Here is a 7,557-nt window from a genome sequence, read left to right as displayed (position 1 = left end):
ATTGGTATGTACTTGACCGGATAGTGACATGGTCCTTTTGGGCTGCCTTCACCAGAGCAATTTGATAGGATGGATATTTGAGAAAGAGGTTATTTATGATTTATTAATATATTATAAGAATAATATATTAATTTAGAAATCATATTATTTAATTGTTATTAGTCAAAAATTAATTTGGAATTAATTTAGTGATCAAAAGAGACAAATTAAATTAACGGGGACTGATTAAGTAAAACAGTAATACATATAGTTTGGGCTAATGATCCATGTTGATGAGGATGGACTAGTTTTATGTGGGTGTCCATGAAGAGTTAGTCCAAAAGGCTTATCATACGGATTATTGGTTTAAATGCCCAAGGAAGTGAATTAGGGTTCACAAGTGAAACCGTATGAATTCCACACTATAAATGTAACCCCTAACATCACCAAAAATGCCCCTAAGAGTTCCAAGAAGAACCCTAGCCGTTTTTGTGTGCCTCCTAGCCTATCTCTCATTATCCTCCATTGTTGGTGGTGTTTGTGACTCATTTGAGGCATCACATTTGAGGTGCTTAGCTCTTGAAAGGTCAAGTTTTACAAGCTACAACAAAGAGGTAATCATCTAACTATTTTTTATGTTTCAAATATCAAAGTTGTATGCTAGTTGTAGGTTTCATGCTTTGGATAATTTTATTGCATGTATAACTTGAGAAAACATAGATCCAAAGCATTAGGGTTGTATGTGCACCATAAGGATGTTATAGTGCTCAAAACCCACCAGTGGTATCAGAGCCTACGGTGTTTTCTATTATATTGATGCAATTGTGTTATTTTAAAAGCTGAAAAAACTTCATTTTTTTCCTCTGACTGCTGGACTCGACAAGTCCCATGAGGGAAATCGACGAGTTGGTCCAACTCGACGTGTCCATGCCATGAACTCGACAAGTTGGATCATCTGTTTGCAGTTTTTCGAGTTTCTTGGCCAGAATTGGATTAGGATCATTACAAAAAACTATTATGTATCATAAAATTTGATCTTTCTGATAAGGTAATGATTATCCTCATCCAATTAAATGATGATTTTCAAATTTTAAGATAATTACTAGATTTTGTGAAAAACTAATTATTTGTAGAATTTGAATCATCGTGCTATATGAGTTAGATTAGGTGAATTTTGTGAAATAGTTAATTATATGATTAATTTAATTGTTCTCAAAATGATCCAAGAGTTTTGAAAAGTTTCAAAATTTGCTCTCTAGTTTTGGAATTTAAAAGGTTTCTTTTTGAAATATTAAATTCTAAATCCCTAGTAATTTGAAAAGGTTCATAAGTGCACCTCTTGGTTTTGTAACTTAAAATTTAAATAATTGCCTTAATTTTGAAATCTTAAATTTAGAAACTTGATATTTTGAATAGTTCAAATTACACCCTTATGATTTTATTAAATTAATTAAGTGTTTAATTAAAAGTGAGAATTAATAAATCTATGATGACATGATTTAAGTTTAATTAAATTAAAAGTCTAATTTATTAATAGATTAAAGCACTTAGTATTTTAAATACACCCTTATACTATATAAAATTAAAAGTCTAATATATTATATATGTATAAGTTAAAAGCCAGTCTTACCGTTAAATGACCGCTATTGGGTATACACTCTTACCCACCGCACCTTTGATCAGTGGAGGGTCGTTAACCGAACGAGTAGGATAGGACACAAACTTTCATTAATAAGTATAATGAAATACAAGTAACTAAATGTTTTCTAAATTCCCAATCTTAGTTACTTTAGGAAAAATGTGAATTTGATGCTAACCCATGAAATTGCACATTGCACCTTATTGGTCGTTAGTAGAGCGTGTGTGGTTAACCGGCACGCTAATATTGGATTAATGAAGGATAGAAATGGGTAGCTCATAGGTTATAATAGATCAATGGAGCGTGTGTGGTTAACCGACACATTGATTAGGTGATAAATGACTTCGAGAGTACCAAACTAAATTACATAGTTATTCACACCTTGTTTGTGATCCTCGGTATCCCTGTCACAAACTTGAAGGGCATAATCGAGATTAAACATGCCATTGAAAAGTTCACTAAATCTCAAAAGATCTAGGAATTTCATTTAAAACCTAATTCATTTAAAATTTCGTTTTCGTGGTGGAATTGGTAAATCGTCATTTACCTACCTTCAAATAATTTGTAATTGGATTACGGCATCCCTCTTCCAAATTGTAAATTATTGTGTTGGATCCTAGCCTTAATATTTCATTTGGGTGATATATTAAGGATTAAATCAACTAACTTGAATTTCTCCCCTTGTAGATGTCTAGTTTTGACAACTATGGTCTTCCCGAATCTTTTGGAAAAATCTTTCCTCATAAAGATGATATTCCACATGGCGATAAAGGTGAAAGATCAATCTCTTTGTCGTGCATTCATGGAACTGGAAATCATACTTCACTTCCTCCACCTCCTCGGATTATTCTCCCTGACCCACGTGTTCGTCAACTTGAAAAGTTCAAGGTCACTCAAGCCCTATTGGCATGCAAGCATCAAGACGGAAGTCATGTGTGTGCACACGTTCTGAAAATGAAGCTGCACATTGACAGACTAGGAATGTTGGGTGTCGATGTCTCAAGGAAGTTGGTTGTTGACTTGGTTCTTCAATCACTTTCTGAGTCGTATAATCAGTTTGTTATAGACTACTATATGACAGATCACGATGTGACCGTTATCAATCTTACATATTTGCTAATTGTTGTTGAATCAACAATGATTTGGGGCACTGGTCAAGCAAATTTGATTGGAAGATCAATCTCCCAAGCATCCATGGACATTGACAATGACAACATTGGAAGTCCATAAAAGTTTTCTCTTCCCAATGGACAGGGATTGACCAAGGTCTATGTCGATGCAATAGAAACCATCCGTTTTTACTGCCATTTGAAGGGACATTGGAAGCGAAGCTGCCCTGACTACGTGAGAGATCTAAAAGATGGTAACGTCAAATTGTATGACTCTACTCCAAGTAAGTCCATTATCTAAATCTATTAAGTTCCCATTTAGTGATTCTTATTACATGATGTAAAGTTTCATTTTGATGTTTTGCAGAATCAAAGAGAAAGAAGGAAGCTTAAAGCATGCTAAGAGTGATCATGAAGAAGTGGATTTCAATCGCATGGTTCGAAGATCGAATTTTTTTTCGACTGGTTAGGAGTTATGATAGATTGCTTAGGAATATTTAGTAACATAGTTTTCATTTGTATTTGCATTGTAAGGACAAGTTTTCCGCATCTTATAAATAAAAGAAAATTTTTGATTTTTTCTTATTTTATATTTCCTTGCAATGGCATTTGTGAAAAGTGTTGTTTATATGTTTCTATTAATAGCAATGCTAAAAATGTTTGATTCTTAGTTATATCAATTGTGGTAGTGTCGTAATTTTCTAAGTAAGGAAAGATTCTCATCGCCCAAGTTTTAATTGGACAGAAACTTGGAATCATGTGATTTGAATTATATGATGCATGAAAATCTTGGTACTTGGGAAAATTGAGACTAATTCCTTGTTCGCATATATATGTGAGTCAAGTGAAGGACTAAAGGATCTAGTACACTTTGATGTATACAAGTCAGATCCACCACAAAGAATAATAAAGGCTATTCGTCATGATTTACTAATGGATCAGTAAATATGGTTATGCTTACAAGTTTAAGTATAATTCTAATACCTTGAAAAGTTTCAAAGTATAAGCAGAACGAATAAGAAAAATCAATTAGGCAGAAAGATAAAAGTTTCTCCAATCTAAAAGGAAAGGAGAGTACTTTAGTATCATGTTTTATGATCATCTTAATGATTATGAAACCATATCACAATTGATCCCCTAAGGACACCTTAGTGCACTTGTATGGCTAAGAAAAGGAATCGGGAATTGTTGAAATGGTTAAATCAAGAAGATGGGTCATACTTCGTTCCAAAATCAAGTCTTAGAGTCACACTCCAAGATTGTGCCTTGAGTGACATAATCTTAAGAAGGTTTATAATATTCATCAAATGTGGAGTAGAAATGTTTCTTACTCTTGCACATTTAAAATTGGTAAGTTGTGATGTCTTGAATAAGACAAAGACCAACTAAGACCAATTATGTGTAGTGTTTGTCTTGATAAGAACCCGCACTAACTGTTGAATATTTGTTTGTTAAGGAATGTTTCTTGACAAGAGAATCTTATATGTCAAGAGGTCAGTGAGATTCTTAATGATCTTGAATAGCTTCAAGAACTAATCAAGAATAAACCTATTGTTTATCACTAGCACACGACTTGAGGTTTGTAACCCATCATGTAGACATATTCTTGTTTCCGTGACATTCCAGTTGAGTCGACTATGCATGTGAGTTCTATGAGTCCTCATTTTATTGCTTAAGGCAAAGCACCTTGATCAGTGAAAGTACATTGATCAGAGTGGGTGAGCTGCTCAATAACTTGGAAGCAATGGTAGGCCTTGTGCTACCAAATGGAAAGAAATTAAGATTGAACAAGTTCAGTCCATATGAGTTCGGATTTATAACAAACCTTGTCTTGTGATTATGGTTATGACAAAGTCACACGGATAGGAGCACATGCACCATAAAATCTAAGTGGAAAAGATTTCTCTCCGCTTCATAAAAGGATTGTGAGGAAACGCTTTCACTAAGTAGATTTAAAGAGATAGTAGTTGTGGTAATTGCATTCTCAAATTCGATTATGATTACGGCACCCCTCTTCATAGTTCAAATTGTGAGAAATGGAAAATAATCTGAACATTCGGGACATACTGATGTAGGTTCTGAAATAGTTTAGACACACATATGAGCTATCTAAGGAAAGGTGTATGAGTTTGAGAAGCCTACATAAAGTTTTATCGAAGTATCTTGTATCAGAAATATGAACTTTGGTAGGAAAGTCAATAAGTATTGATTTCTAGAAGTCCAGTTGATTTCTGGTATATGTCAAAGCTAGTGGGAGCATAAGTATTATGCTAGTAATGACATAATTATTATGCTAGTTGGTGCATAATCATTATGATATGTGTTGCGAGTTAGCAATGCTATTTATAGCAAACAAAATTTTGACTTGCAAAGGTGAAGAGTTTGAAAAGTTTTTTTGCTATTGTAAGGGAGAGGATACTTATACTTTATTTCTAATCTAAAAGTTTAGATTGAAGTGTTAATCAGACTTAGTCATGAGCATATATGAATAACAAGTTGAAATGTTACAACATTGGAAATTCTAAATGTGGCAATATGTAAGACATTATGAATCGTATCCCATATGCTTCGGGTATAGGATCGATTGTATATGTTGTAATATTCGATGGTTCTGTCTATTCCAAATGCCCAAGGCATTAAGAGGGAAAAGGACCAGAACTGGATATGACTAAAGTAATTAAACAACTATCAAGGACAATCTAAGGTTCGCTAAGGATTAGTCACTTGTAGGCAATTGGAAGTATAGTAATGAATGGATCATATTGACATTATTATGAATAGATAGGATTCTATTAAGAATGAGTTGCCGTATGGTAAATATGGAAATGTTTCCATAATGGGAGTTGGATATTAAGAATCTATGTGTAGGTTAGAAACTTTTATGCAAGAAGGATGTTTAGAGGAATGTACTTTGAATGTGAGACTTCATTTCCATGGAGTTGTTTTGTAACATGTCTCAGAGGAATGTTTTGTAATATCATTGACAAAGTCTCTGTGACTTTGGTGCCTTTACATTACAAAAGGATCGTTGCATGAGAGTTTAGATCTAACAAGATTTTAGTAGTGACAAGAGTTTTGTATTCTTACACTTATAATAAGGATTAGGGAATTGTGAAATGAGCATCATTGGAAATGTGTTCGACTGATCTATTTCACAAGGTAAGGATCATAGGCAAACATAGTGTGCATGCTTGGAGCATGGGATAACTGGTGTTTTAATTCAAGTATTAAGTTGATTAGTCGAAACATTATACAATCAATAATGTGTAATCAATATGGTTGAGACCATATTGGATTGGATTATTCTTGTGTTTCTCTTTGCATGTTTTACTTCCCGAATAATAAGATTATTCAAACATCCACAGTCAATCATACTTTGGAAGTAAGTAATGAGGTAAAATTGTCATGAATCCGACTATAGATTGTCTAAGTGTTTAGACATAGCACAAGTTTACTGCAGTGTTCATGAGTACTCCTGTAATAAGATTTGAGTATTGGATTAAACCCACGCTCATCTGAATCACTTCATGGATTTTATCACAAGTGATTGTGAGTCGATAAGAAACCCAGCGGAACACAACATTATACTAGCTCAAACAACCTTATTCAAAATTGGAGCAATACCGTCCACCATACATGGGGTGTTAAAGTTTAGCACAACCGATGGTCCAGGGACAACCCTCGCTACCTTGCCAAGAGAATAGTGGTTCTATGAAATCATGCAGCCAAAGGCAATCAAGGAGGAAATAAAGAAGCGATGATCAGAAGTATCTAGTGAAAAGGAGGTGATCAAGACGGTAAACCCAAACCAACCAATCAGTGTAGGAGTACATCTCCCCCGGATAACAAGGGAAGCACTAGTAAGCATACTCAAGCAATACAAGCATGTCTTCGCATGGATTCCTACAAAAAAATGGTAGGAGGGGATAGAAAGGTCATAGAACACAAGTAAAACTTAAGTTCCATAACATATCTGGATTCAAACAATGGTCTACAGTTTAGCCACGATGAATTAAAAAATCAAACTTAAGTTCCAAATACATAAACCAATAGAGGTGGGGAACATAAAAAGATGAGATTTTGGGAAAATCAAAGTAGAAACAAGAAGACGAATGCAAGAAAAATTAGGGTTTATAAACAAGAAGTGAGATTTTTATTTAAAAAAAAGTTCCACCTAAAATTGCAAAATCCCTAAAAAGTGCTTGATCAATATCCTCCACTAAAATAGAACTAACCTTAAAGGATTGGTATGTATCGCTTGACAATCTTTGAAAACATTAAGCAATAAAGATGAAGAAGTAATTATATTCGACCACCAAAATGAACAAAAAGAGAAGTTATGAATAATCATTCATGAAAATACTTGAAGGAAAATGGCCCATATTGATTTTATCATAATAAGAAACCCAACGTAACACAAAATTTTACTAGGTCAAACAACCTTATTCAAAATCGGAGAAATACCATCCACCATACATGGGGTGTTAAAGTTTAGCACAGCCGATGGTCCAGGGACAACCCTCGACACCTCGCCAAGAGAGTTGTGGTTCTATGAAATCATGCAGTGAAAGGAAACCAAGGGGAAAATAAGAAGCGGTGATCAGAAGTATCTAGTGAAAAGGAGGTGATCAAGATAGTAAACCCAAACCAACCAATCAGTGTGGGAGTTTATCTCCCCCGGGTAACTAGGGAAGCACTAGTAAGCATACTCAAGAAATACAAGCACGTCTTCGCATGGATGCCTACAAACCTAGTGGGAGGGGATAGAAAGCTCATATAACACAAGAAAACCATCAAAACGGGAGCCAAGGAGGTAAAACAAAAAATGTG

The sequence above is a fragment of the Lactuca sativa genome, chromosome 7 (genome assembly GCF_002870075.4).
Source record: "Lactuca sativa cultivar Salinas chromosome 7, Lsat_Salinas_v11, whole genome shotgun sequence".
Classification (NCBI taxonomy): Eukaryota; Viridiplantae; Streptophyta; class Magnoliopsida; order Asterales; family Asteraceae; genus Lactuca; species Lactuca sativa.
Note: the sequence above shows the minus strand (reverse complement) of the source record.